The sequence below is a fragment of the Antedon bifida genome, chromosome 1 (genome assembly GCF_963402885.1).
Source record: "Antedon bifida chromosome 1, ecAntBifi1.1, whole genome shotgun sequence".
Lineage (NCBI taxonomy): Eukaryota > Metazoa > Echinodermata > Crinoidea > Comatulida > Antedonidae > Antedon > Antedon bifida.
The window spans coordinates 8,037,336-8,052,044 of NC_136226.1; the positions used below are offsets into that span (position 1 = coordinate 8,037,336).

General features: G+C 31.6%; 2 protein-coding genes across 2 annotated transcripts in view; both read left to right on the top strand.

Annotated features, from left to right (window-relative positions):
* Window positions 1–7,611, top strand: part of LOC144840108 (inositol hexakisphosphate and diphosphoinositol-pentakisphosphate kinase 2-like) — a 230,941-nt gene extending 223,330 nt beyond the window's left edge. Inside the window, exon 23 of the mRNA XM_078695797.1 lies at window positions 7,586–7,611. The gene's annotated coding sequence lies outside the window, so the exon portion shown is untranslated. The remainder of the gene's footprint in view (window positions 1–7,585) is intronic.
* LOC144840142 (protein O-mannosyl-transferase TMTC3-like) overlaps window positions 1–14,709 on the top strand; it is a 90,317-nt gene that overhangs the window by 15,687 nt on the left and 59,921 nt on the right. The window lies entirely within an intron of this gene.

The window sequence follows — 14,709 nt, forward strand, 5'->3', positions numbered from 1 at the left end:
ATATTTTGTTATTCAACATCGAAAACATCAAAATTGTCCAAAATGGTAAAATAATGTATTTATACAGTTAGTTAAATAGAGCATGTCCTACAATAAATTGTGTATGCAGTATCAAGGTATTTAGTAATTGAGGCTAATATTCTCACTGTAGTATTTACTGTTTATCTCTAGTATATTTGGAGTTGACATAATTTATCAAAAGTCAGTTTTCAATATCCTAAAGCAAGTATTTTTATCCTTTTTTTTTCAGTGACGGTTTGATTATAAATAAAGTCTCAGTTTTTTACTTTAAAGCGAAAAGAAAATGGCAGCCCTGGCTAAGAAAGTCAATACTTGTAGTATATCATTTGTGAATAAACTTTAAAGCATGTTGTTGAATAATTATAATATTGCTTGTTGAGAAATTGACTTATTGTAGACCGTAGGTTGATAAAGTATAACACCTTCAGGGGAATTGAAACGTAATGTAAAATTTCAAATTATCATTGTCAGAAGTGTTGGATAGAATGCAGTGACAGTTGTGTATAGGAACTGTATATTTCTACACTTATAGTATCTTAGAATTTTAAAATATTTGTTTAAATGGAGAATATGTTATTGTTATATTCTGCCTACTAATCAAAAGTAATTATCAATCTTTAAACTAATGAGAATCCAACTTAGCAGTCTTCAACAAGTCGCATGCCTTCCTTTTTAGGAGCCTTCATCACTCCAGTTAGTTCCTCCCCTTTGTTATAGTCCTCATTTATGTTCTTAGGGAAATCCAGCCTCCTCATCTATGGTCTCTTGCCATTCATTTTGCTAGCTCTTCTCTTCCCCCTCATACGAATAGAACATTGAAAGACGTAGAAGTTATAAGCACTATAATGTATCCACTCAACCAAATGATTTCCCAAGGCAGGAAGGATATGCACTGTTTTCTCGGTGTCTTTCACCTGCATCTTTTGCAAAAGTGCACCTCTGCCCATGGATATTGAAAAACATTTGAAATACAGTATCAATCTAACAGAGTTTAGTAGTTTTGATTTTTAAAAATTCCATAGTAAATAGACAGTTTCTATTTCGTGCCTTGCTTACATGGATAAACCAACAATAGCCTTGTTCTCATTGAATATCTAGAAAAGTAGAACATGCATTGAACAGCCCTCTCCATAAATAGTACAGTCCACAAACCATAGACTACTAACACCATTTCTAGTTTGTGTAATTTACCTCCGCCAAGGAGGTATATGTAATCGATCGCGTGTGTTTGTTTGTCTGTCTGTTTGTCTGTCTGTTTGTTTGTTTGTTAGCAGGATTACTCAAAACGTAATTACAAGATCTTTACCAAAATACATATACAGATAGATATGTGGTCAAGGACAATTCCATTAAATTTTGGGACCATTTGGGACCATGGTCCCAATTCTGGACCACTTTTTAGTATACTTTTCAGACCTGCTAGTGATAAAAGATAGGACAGAATTTTTCAAAAGCCGGCGAGCAGTCTTAAAGTAACAAGTAAACTGAAATTGCATTTTCTCGAGAACTACTTGTCCAAAAAACTTCATTTTTGTACAAGAGGCAAGAGTTATAATTGGTGATTTGTAATTTTAAAACATAATTTGATTTAATGTTCACCTTTTTTGATGAGAGTAGTTTAAAAAACCTATTTCTTTTCAAATTCACTCGTTTGATTTTTGTGTTGCTGTTCTATTGTTAGTCAACTGAAGCTATTGTTAATTGAAAGGCTTGTTACATAACTATTACACCAAACTCGCATACACATGCTTGTAGTAAAATTAGCTTAAATCACAAACAGCATTAAGACACACACAAATATATATAAATATATATTTTTTTCCCGGAGAAATCTTATGTAGGAGAATTTTACAGTAGACGGAGGTATGCACTCTCGGAGTGGCTTTCTAGTTTTAGTAGTTTTTTATGTGTCACATAAAATAGCTCAATTTATTTTATTCCTAGCTTGTCTAGTATAAACTGTCATTAGCCTTATCACCTTTGAAGAGGTAAAACACACACATCATTCAACATCCCTGTAATAAAGTTCAACTCTGTCCATCCCAACCTCTGCGGTAGAACATTATTAGACCCTGTTTATCTTACCAAGAAGGATGTGAGCATGGAGGTATAGAATAAGTTATATCTCCATGATGTCAGATACTAATGTACAATGTATCCATCCAACTATAATTTATCATATATCCCAAGGCAGGAAGATGTTTATCCATAGTGCGTACATTAACCTTTATGGTTGTATCTTTCCAGTTAGGTATTTACGATTCAAGCAAAAGACAATTACAGTAAAAAGCAAATGTATATACCCAACCAAAAGATTCCTGGAGGGGGATGAGCATGAGATGTGGCGCATTCATACACCTTTGTTTGTACACCTGCATTTTAAATCATAATTCGGGAGAGTGCCTTGCCTACAGATTGATAGCCTTCAGTAGTATACTATTAGATTCATTATAGGCGGGTATAACATGCATTTAAACGTGTGTCACACCATGTCTCTTGTGTATTCACCTGGGATTATGATGGTAAATTAATAGAGTGCCTTGCCTAGGGATAGAAGCGCCTAGAACGGTGCGCTATCAATGGTGATATTTGCTGTGGCAATAGCTTCTATTAGGATCATTGGCACCATCCTATGTGTATATAGTCAATTGTAATGGACTATGAAGCGTATGATTCATTATACTGCTATTATTATAACCAGTTTTACAAATGAAAAATGACAGGGATAAAAGGTTTTGCTCTTAATTAGCAGTAATGGTTGCTAATTTGGATCTCTTGCATATCCATCATTTTAGCATCTGTTGTCTTTATTTTAGATGAAGGCAATTGGGTGTCTTGGGTTAAGATTAGAGAGTTAAAGGGCACTTAATAAAGGTTGTATCATTTTATTTAATGGATGATATTTATTTTTGATGGTTAGATTCTCATTCCTATATGAATAAGTATGTTTTTTGGAACTAACTGTATCAAATTGTAATACTTTATAAATATACTTAATAAATTGGATATTAAACATTAGTTTATGTCTTTAAGAGCAAACACATTTTGAAAATAATAAATACTGTTCTGGAATACATAATTTAATAACGATCCCAAAGAATATGATTTTGGATTTTTAAGTATAAAGTAAATTTCAATCCATGCAGTTTTAAGCCATTGGTATTAGGCCAATTATTAGAACCATATAGTGTAATTTTTTTTAAATTTTATTTTATTCAATCGAAACCAACAGCGATACAAACAAAGCCAGGACTGTTTAAAGCACCTTGATTGGTCCTAACATTCATCAAGGGCTTCTCTCGTCCAGTGCACACCTTGACGAGAGGAAAGGCATGGGCCAATACGTCTGAGGCAGATACTAGATGCAGGGGCTGCCATAAGAGTCAGCAATGCTGATTTCAAATGCCTAACGCCAACGGGACCCCTGCTCCATATACAGCACCCGGTATTCCCAGATGGTCTCCCATCCAAGCTCTAACCAGTCCCAATGTTGCTTAACTTCGGTGATCTGACAAAAACCGGTATTTCAATGTTTGATTTAATGATTAGATTAGATTTTTAAGTACAGTTTTCTCCTTAGGGAAGAATAGTAATGATGACTTTTTATAATATCAGAGGATTATGGAACCTTCAACCTAGTACTGTAAATAACATGTTTAATTGTACCATCTTGTGTATTTAGTCAATTGTAAAGATTAGTTATGCATGTCCGATTTATTTGCAATATAATTGTATTAATTGAAAGGTCTGTTTTCCAAATGAATAAATAATATAGTAAGGTTGAATAATATTATAGTTTAGTTTAGACAATTTTGTAAATAACCCTTTTTAATTTTTAGGTGTTGGGACAGGTTGAAAATGACAGCTTATTCTCTCTATGCAGTTTTGTGCAGTAATTAAATTCTGTCTCTACTAGCCCTATATTAAAGTTGCAGACACCTGTTTTTTAAATGGTACATTAATGTTTATTAATGTTTCAGAATTTAAAGACCTTCTTCAATTTGCATGTGATAGATAGTGGGTTAAAATGTGATTTAGCCTAAATACAGTATCATCGACACAAAAATTATCTAATACTGTTTAAAGCTCTATGTACACTATTATACTAGTTTGACAAAAAAATGGGTGATGCCCTAATAATATGGTAGTGATATGACATCATCGTGTCCATATATGGGCACATCACATTTTTTGTCACATCAAGTTTGACAGTGTAGATAGAGCTTAAGGTACATGTAGGTGAGCTTACACTTTCACTAAGTTAAACCTGAACAGATAAATAATATTGGTCCTAAACTATACTACATGCTGTATATATAGGTATACCTCCCTGATATAATCCTATTAATCTCAGTCGACTATCCTCTATTATTACAGAATAAATTTCATTGTTCAACGATTATTTGATTGAGTGTTGATTCAGTGCATTATCAATTCTCTAGAGTACTGTGACCTCTGCAAGGTCTGCGTCGCTATGCTTTTACATAACGTGGCTAGTTTTGCACATAACACAGACGCACCAGTCGATAATTACGCGCCTCTAGTATTAAGCCTTTCGGGTGGCTTTGATGAAAGGTTTTATATGTTGGATTATGGAAATAGATTCTGTCTTTTATCGCAAGAAATCAAAACCTTGATCTTGTAGAAACATGATAATAGTGTTTTTTTTAATAAATGCTATTCGATTACTGTATATATATTAAATATTATAAATCATGATGATATCAATTTTAATAATAAATTTTGAATACATTTATAATTGTATTATTTGAAGCCCACTCTACCCATTTTTCTCTTTCCATTTTGGTCATTTGGTAATCACATCTCACCACTATATTGCTCCAAATTTTTCTTTATGGGAAATTGGTTATTATGTAGTTGAATTGTGATTGTTTCTATAATATACTTTTCTTCATGAAATGCAAGGTGTATTAAAATGAATGTGTTAATATACATTCCTTTGTAATTATTATTGTATAGTTAATTGGTAATGAAACTTGCACAGAAGATAATATCAATAAAAAATATCACACACAAAATAACAGTATGTCAGTATTTGAACCTGTAAACATGTTTTTCCATTTTACTGTACCTCATCGATATAAAATGGTGGTGTCTCCTGGGTTTATAATCATGTATCAGGGTTGAATAAGTTCTCATTATACAAGAAAAGATAAGCGATAATGTTTCAAAGCATGCACATTCAATGCATATGTGCTCTCTGTAGAGTAATTTCATCATTTTTTAATGTATATTTTTGTGCAAGGATCGTGTTAAAAGGTGATTTTTGCAGTAGTTTGTCATTGTTTTTCCTAGGGGTTATGTTTGTTTGGTAATATTAGGATTATCAACAATTTTTTATTTGAAATTTATTGCATGATGAGTTTATGTTTGTCTTTCTAGTAAAATGTAGATGAAAATTATTCATAATTTGTAAAAATTATGATAGTAGAAAGAATAAATGCGGGACACATCCACTAAAATTCTACCACTAAGCTATACTATCATGTCATTTACAGTATATACATCTCTTTATGTTTTAATCTCTCAACACAAAACATGAGGTTCTTATCAACCACTTTTTTAATTTATTCAACTTCGTTGATACTGCCTCTAGAGTTTTTAACATCACATGGACTATAACAATTGGATTTTAAATAGCTTTTCTGGATTATAATGGTCTAGCATGAATCTTCTCCTTAGTTTCGATGCCATCAATGAAATAGTTGTAAATCGTTCTTGCTATATAGTACAGTTATCAATTATTTTGTGGAGTAGATTATTATAATGTTATGTTTTGATGGTGATATTAGAATGTAATTTTAATAACAGTGAGGAAGAATATATTTTTTACAGACTATACTATATTTTGACTAATTCTGTCATTTTGATTTGAATACATGTTGATATTTTTTGTATAAAAAGTGAAATTGCAATATAAAACATTACAGTAAAATAACTACAATGACATGCTTCATTTGTTCAACCCTTAAGTTTGATGTGACTATATTATTGCTATATTATTGTTATTGCTATATATGGCCTATTTCGTGCCTAGAATACCTGGATAAATTGATATTGGCCTATATCTCTTGGATGATGATAAATTCCAATGTCTGTTTATCCAGGTAACTGGCATTCATAGACTGCCAATACTTGGTATAATAAAGTTCTCTAAACTTTTCAGTAAAAAAAAAGATTGTTTCATTAAAAAGGTATGATTAAATGAACTTTTACAAGAGAACTATTATTTTATCATTTTTTCTTTAAAAAATAATAGAAACGGTTAAAATAACTCAAATCATTTGAGGTGTTGAAGTGTGATTAAATAAACTTAAGGTTTTAATCAAGAAAACTGGCAAGGTGTTTAGGTGTAACAATAGAATTTAGAGAATAAATAAAGAACCTTGTACTCTTCTAATCCGTCATTTACCTATTAAGAAACTTTTAAAATTTTAATCCAAATCAAAAGTAGCTTTCTTTTCAAAACCTGAAGTACGTATTCAATAGAGAACTGTACTTGAAATACTGTTTGTGGCTATAATGCTACAGATAATTAAGTACTGTATAAAAAAAGTAAGGATAGGTGTACTAGTGACAGCTGGCGAATCCAGGATTTTTAAATAAGAGGAGGGGACGGGGCTGAATCTAGCGTCCTATCTTTTAAATTGTCATTTTTTAATTTAAGTTGCGCCAACTAGGCAATGCCACAACTTGGGTCTGTCTATGATTTGCTATACAGGAAGAAGGAGTAAGGGGAGGGATTAACTTTGATTTTAGATAGCAACCTGCCTGATACAAAATGCTGGATGGGACAGGGACACTAATGTTATTATATTAGACTTATCGCAGTTTACACAGGTTGTTCTAGTGAAAGAAATTTGAAGGAAATGTTAAACCATATAAAACCAAAGTATAAAATTGATTCAGAATTTGTGAAGAGATTTACTGCAAGTGACAGATTAGATCATTAAACACCTTGAAACCACAATACTGCAGCAATACACACAATTGAATAAAAAATCCTGTTAATAAGCTAGTAGACGATACGCAACATGAAATGGGCTGTGAATACCCTCCTGTATGAGTATTTGTATACATTGGCATGCACCGTCAATTCTCTTTTAAGTTAAATAGGATTGCGTAGAATGGTTAACCTACTAAGTACAATGTGCTTTGGTTACTCTAGACTTTAATTAACAACAGTACCTTTTATTTTCAGTTGCCTTTTAAGCAGAAAGTAATTGTTACAGTGGCATGACTAGTGATTTATTTCATGAAAATTATATAAAAATGCTTTTATGTTTTCAATTTGTCGAATACTAATTGTATAATTTCAAAATTTACTTCTGCCTCTTAAGTCTATTTCTTACCTGCTTACCTGGATAAACGTCTTGTTATTGATAGTAAATTAGTTATATTCTGTTTACTATACAATACATTATTGATAGTGATTCTGACTGAATAAAGCCTTGCTAAATGCAAGGTCCAAATCCATAGGGTTTAACTCTATAGCAGGACTGTATATTTAGAAACCAAATTGAGAGACTGTAAGTGCAGTGACGTAACAGCTATGAGCACTCACTGGCTAAACCCAGTGGTACCAGAGCTTATGGGAGCCCCTGAGCGATTTCCAGAGGTAAAAACAGGCATTATAATATGTCGAAAAGGGCCTGGTCCAGTGTTGGATGGCAACTTAGAGTTCCAAAACCAAGCCTCTGCGTTACACCCTGATTTGCGGTACTTTGGTCTAGTGCATCACCTGATTAACCTGTACCTGAAACACATACTGTAGATTACCAGGCCAAATTTAATCTTATTGGAGCCAAGCAATGCACTTTACAATAAGGAAATAATATGAAATTTCCAAAAGGCGTGACCCATGTAGACTGTAAAACCAATAATATGAGGGATATGTTACATTATATAGGAAATATGAACTGCTTGTTAAATTATATTATCATTCAGCATGGTAATGATATTATTCACCTTGCCACCCACTTGCCTTGGAATAAAATAGAATTTATCCAGTGGTTTTATTAGTTACTGTGTGTGGCTTGCATAATTGAGATGGTTGGTGGACTGTGGGCTTCACTGTATTATTAGTAGAAGATACCCACCCACATATTATGCAGGAAATGTATCCATGCAAATAAATTGCCAGAAACACGCCTGAAATTATCATAGCAAAGGAAAGCAAATCAGTCACCTTGATTTCAAAAGAAACAAAATTAGTCATACATGTACAATATTGTTTTTTTTTTAATGTTGCAAACACTATGTAACAATAGGTAAATCTCTGTCCTAATGCACTCGCTGGACTTTGCATGACACATCAGATTCCAATGTATCAATGTGCTTGCTATATCAGGCATCATTAGCCACTTAAATAACATCAAGTACATCAAGGAATGTATTCCAGCATGATGTACATATTTTAATGAGGAGAATTTACAACAAGAAAGGAAAGGTTGAAATGAATAATTTATAATATGATTTATATGACATGGCTCAATACAATATCCCTTGTCGTTATGATTGATTAAATCAACATATTATGTGTTAAATCATGGGAGGTGTACCTCCATGGTTAAATAATATGAATTTTAGGGAGAGGAGACCCCAATGATGAATGTATAATACAGAGCCTTTTGATTATTGCATTTCCATTTCCATGTGTAACCCTTCGTAGCCTACGTGTGGGACATTGTTTTTTTATTACGATCCTACAAAGTATTGTTTGTTGGTCGCGCTCCCATGCACTCCTATGAAATGTATTGTTTTTTATTGCAATCCCACAGTGTAGGTTTTGCGCATAGTGTATTTGAAATCTTCTAGTGAGACTACACAGTCTGAGATCCCAGAAGCGGCCATCTTTGAAACTCAAAAGAGCTCAAAGTGATATCTGTCCCTTCTAGTGCCACACATGTAAATCTCTCAATAAATGTGTAGCCTACCAGTATTTCCTTGATTGACACCAGTAGTAGCAACACCATCTGCATCAATTCTGTTTTACCTCTGAATCTGTCATCATAAAATCTGCTATTGGCATTCAACAACAAATGCATCCAATGTAAATCTACTATTTACAGGGTAAATAAACATCCTATAATAAAGAAAATACATCTGTCCCTACACAAATTTGTTTTTCAGTGTCAGAATCTGCCAGTATTCCACAGGGATTTTGACTATACAACATGTGCTTGTACAGTAATTTGAAAGGAGTGCGAATTGATTAAATGTCAATGGCTTCGTTTCTATGGTAATTGTAAACTAAAGTAAAACATTCAGAGTAGCTTTAGTGTGTTTTTCGGGTACTCGTTTTGTTCCCACTAGATGGACCTCTAGTAGTTTTCAGACTGTACTATTTCTTGATAGGGGTGTTTCAACTAAAATGTCCTATTGTTCTCTCACTTTGGAGAGAAAGTCTAATGTAAGTTTATCCAGGTATACTCATAGACTTGGGTATTCAGTAGGATGCTGAACCAAGTACAATATATGGCTGAGATTTCTGTTATTTGTGTTGGATTTAAATGAAAGATTAATTCTAACCTGTGGAATTATTTTAGTCAAGATTAAAAAACTAGCTACATCCTTTCATTCATCATAAGGACATGTATTTTGACCTGTCTATGAAATGTTACAACTGCTAATCCATTCTGTATGATTCAATAGCGTTCATTTTTAGGTAAATATTGGAGAATTGACTTTCTACACCCTATTGTAACATATGGTAGATGTCTCATACACAGGGCCACTGCATTAGCTGTAATGCTCTATTTTATATTTAGTTGCATTTAAATTGGTGGTATCTTTGCTGGTGATAAGATGTTCATCACCTATGTTTGAACATTACAAATATATTACACAATTTTTTAGTTTCAACCTAAGATTTTCTCATTTTTATCATTTACTGCATTTAAATTTCTTGTTCAGAGTTTCTCCCTTATCGCTTAAACTTCATGTAATAACATATTGATTTGTAGAGGATTCAACGTTGACCCATTGTGGACTAATTTTTAGCAACATGCTACTATTTATTGATGGATTATTTGAGGACATCCTGTCTCTTACAGTAAGCATGGGATGTTTGTAGAAGCTACAGTACTTTTTAGTCAACATGATGAAATATGCAGTTTGTGTATTTGAATTATCCCTTTTTGACCATTTGTTTGTGTATCCATTTTGGACATTATGTCTACACTGTTAGACCGTGTATGTTGACAACTTGATCTTTCTGATGGAAGCTGGTAGATTTTTACCGTTAAACCATTAGCTAATGATTACTGTGAATGTGTCTGTTTACATTGATTATGATGTGGTGATTGATCTTTCTATCTTAATTATGTGTAGAAAGGAAATGGCTTCTGTCTTGTGAGGTCTATAATACACGCTTGACCGATGGACGAACTTAATTGACTCCAGTTATCTCTATCTGTGTTCACATACATTAGATTTACTGTAAGCGTGCCCATTCAAATATTATATCCGTCGAGTTAATACATGTCAGTACCTCCAGTACTGATAGGTTTCACACACCTGTAATGTTATACACGTGCAAATGGAGAAAAAGTTTTATTAGTATACTTGATGTCAAAGATGTGTTTTGTATCAAATTTAAATTAATAATAAATATTATCATAATGGTTTTCATCGTTTATACATTTTTTTCTTATATTAATGACGAGTAAATGGCGTCAAAGAAAACAAAAATACATTACCTTTGAACTGAGGGTTCAATTGCTAGGCTTACTTTATCATACTTTATCATTCTTTAATGGTCAATTTACAATGTACGGTAGTATTTCCGCCTTACTAAAACCTTTTCTCTGTTTAAATTTAGTTTCTTTACATAGTTATTTTTTATTTTCTAAAATTATAAAATGCCAGGGTTCGACTATATCTATGTCTTACCTTAATGTTGCATACCTGGGGATTGTAAATAATTTAATTTGATGGATTTTCAAACTAAGAATTTATATTAGTTCACAAGTTCATATGGATACAATTTTAATACAATAGGTTATATCCTATAAAAATGAGGTGTAATGTGAAAAGTAAATGTCAAAATGATAAAGAAAATATAAGTGATAAAACCCAGCATAACATGTTCACATAAAAGGTAACACTTTGAAAAATAGATGGGTTTTTTTTTTCAAACTAATAATACAATTTGTCAAAAATGTTAATGAAACTAGCTTGTTTCATCCAGTTTTCCAGATAAGAAAGGTTGAATGTTGATGTAATCAGTTCATACCTTTCTAGCTTTTATTAATAATGATTAACATAATGCAGAAAAAATTAAAAATACATTTATTTTTGGACTATTTCAGTAAGGAAGCACATTTAGCTACTACATATCCATGATCTTGAACATTTGCATATAGATGCAGGTGCTTGATATGGAATCAATGTCTAGCCCAAGGACACTATCAAGTGTCTAGCTAACACAAGTGGCCAGCTTCAGATCTAGTGGATAATCTCCAGATAGGAAACATTAGCTAGCTACCATCTTGTCTGATAACTTGATAATCCATGCTGCCACAGTATCCAGGTTACTATATATTTCTTTAGATATATTCAAGTGTTCTTAAAGAAAAATGATCATTTAGATATGAAGATCAAGTAGGTAACATAATTGATTATTAGACAGTTGCCTTTTAACATAAGATCGATGATCACATCTGCCATAAGATTCACAGGCAACTGTTTCAATCATGCAAAAAAAAAAATTATTTTGATTTAGTTGTTCATAAAAAGACTTTCATAGAAATGAAAAGGCATTCATATCGACATTTATAATCATAAAGTTTTAAAAACATGTGCTGTGTATAATTTGATAAATAATTTATAAAGGATAGATTCATTAAATGTTTCTTTTCTTGCTTCAATTGAAAGAAGTTTTAAAAGTCAGACTTGAAAACAAATTTTAGATATTACATTGACTTTGAAAATAAATCGAAATTTTTCAGAACATTACTACTAAATGTAGCGCTATTAAGAAAATTTATATTTATGGTCAAGCATGCGTGTTTGTTATGTTACATTGCGACTCAATTGCTGTGTCCAATCACTTTCTTTTACACAACCATTTCAAGCATGTGTAGCAGATATTTTTACATTAACTTTTATTACATTTTAAACAAAGAACTTTTTATAGTGATGTTCTTATTTATGTCCAAAAACCATTATTTCTAAAAGCTGTTTCTTAAGTGCAGTTGTATATCAAATATTAATCTTTAATTAATTGTATCTTTAAAAATGGATATTAATTTAATATTTATGATAGAAATTATTAAGAAGCCCATATGTTTACTTAATGATGGGTTTGTAAGATCATCATAAGGCTGTTATGCAATGCAACATTGCAATTCAATGTTTTAAGGTTATAGTGTTATTAGATATGTTTTATAATTGTTGTGTTTTTTATTTATATCCATATGATCTCAACATAATTTTTGTTTTTTCTTCAATGGTTTCAATTTACAAACAATTCCTGAAAATTTGAACAACTAAAAAATGTATACTTTTTATACTTGAATATGCAAATTTATACAATACCAAATTTGAATACTATTATTTAGTCTGTAAAATCAGAAGTGTAGTTAAAATATATATTTTTTCTTATCCTATATTTGATTAATTCATTAACAAATTTTAATATATAGATGAATTAAATCTATTAAAAGGATATCCATACATTAAGTACAGTAAAATAATTGTGTCCCTAAAGACGTGTTAAATAAATGCTGATAATATTGACTGTTTCTTGATTTGCTCGAGTCATTTGCAATGTTAGTCTGTAAATATTGGTACGATGTTAACTGAATCAACCAACGATATTGACATACGGATTATTGCACTGACTATATTCAATTACTTTGTATTGGATTTCCTATTCATATCAGTATGACCTAATAATACTAATAATAAAGCTGTTTTGGTCTTGTGGCAGTTAAATGATAATAATTAGCCATCATTAATTTACATAACGCTTCTATACTTCATAGACATATTCTTTCCTAGTAATTATGTACTGTATTCATACCAGTTTGGCAATAACTTACTCTGATAATAACTTACTGTTTGTTTAATACAATCTTATTATAAAAAACAACAATGGCCTAATTATACAAAATGGCTATAGATATAGTCTATATAATTATAATTTAATTAATGTCACTTCCATTAGACATTAATTATTAGTTATCCTTCAAAAATGTACGTACAATTTTAGTTGGCAACAAAATAATGTTTTTCAAAGCTTAGCTTCTTGCTTTTTGCATTTTCTGTTCAATAAATATGTGTATGCTGTTTGATGTAATTTATACACGAGTACGAATTTGTAAAGATTTCTTCTGTCCGCCAAACTTTATTTAAATATTCTGTGAATGCTGTATATCAACCTTAATTTTTAACAAAAATAATGTATTCTTGCGGTTCTACTATACAGTTTTCCAGAAGTCATAGAGGAGTGGTTGTTAGGATTGTGGCGCACTGACTTCTGCATTCACCACAATTAGTCAGCATGCAAGACAATTATGTTCTGGATGAGTGAACTTGCTTTTCTATTGTTTACGTGATCAATCTTTCTCTGCATTCATTGGACCATAGTTGTCTTGTGGCTGTGCTTACTTCCAAACGAAAAGATTTGAATGCAATAAAATCCTATGATTGTGTTTGGTAAACAAACAATGGTTTTTAGGATATTTGAACAGTGGTTTCCCTTTTTACTGATTGTATCAATTTTTTTTAAAGTAGGTTTCTTTGTAAAAGTTTACTCCAGGACTATTAAATCTAAATTCATCAAAATAACAAGTTTATACTGCAAACATACCACTTTGATGTTATTATTACCTTGAATTATAGGCTATAGAAACTTAAACTTAAATACCGTTAAATAAAACAAAATAAGATTGTTATCATTGTAACTTTATTTACCAACCTTTCCCCACTTTCTAAGGTTCATAATCATATTTCATATTTAGCCAAGGTTGCTGATGTCAAATCTATTTTCATAATTCTTATAATAGAACCTTTCATTACTAAATAATTTAGTACAGTTTTACTAAGGTCATAAGGACCTGTACATACATTTTAGGATGCTAAAACAAGTTTTATGATACCACATTCTTGAAAAATAAATTTAAATAGAGAATGACTAAGGAATTGAACCTATGAACTTTCAGTAAGTAGGTGAGTGCTACTACCGTGCAGTCACACTAATAATATTCAATAAGTGCTTAGATTACCTGCATACTTTAAAATATTCAACTTTTATTTACAGAATTCTGATCATTAAAAATTCTACATGCATTTAGAGGAATTTAATTTCTTTCATGTTTATTAAAGGTCATTCCAATTCGACCTGTATCATTTCCAGTCATGCTAACAGTATAATTTAGAGTACGAAGATTGAATAAATTTACAAGTCTGTGAAATACAATATTCCCTTCCCTCTGTACTTGTTTGTATCAAACATCATGAACCATGACCAAGGACCCCTTTTTAGCATGCCTTAACTTTGAAATTTAGTCCCCTTGTAGTTGATTTATCAAGTTTTTGGAGAAGAGGTGACAGCCAGAACCAATAACTCCAACCTCAGAAATGGATCGATTCCTCTGTTTCTTCCAACTGGCAACAAGTTCCAAGCAGTTGACATAACTCATGAAGCAGACGACAAGGAAA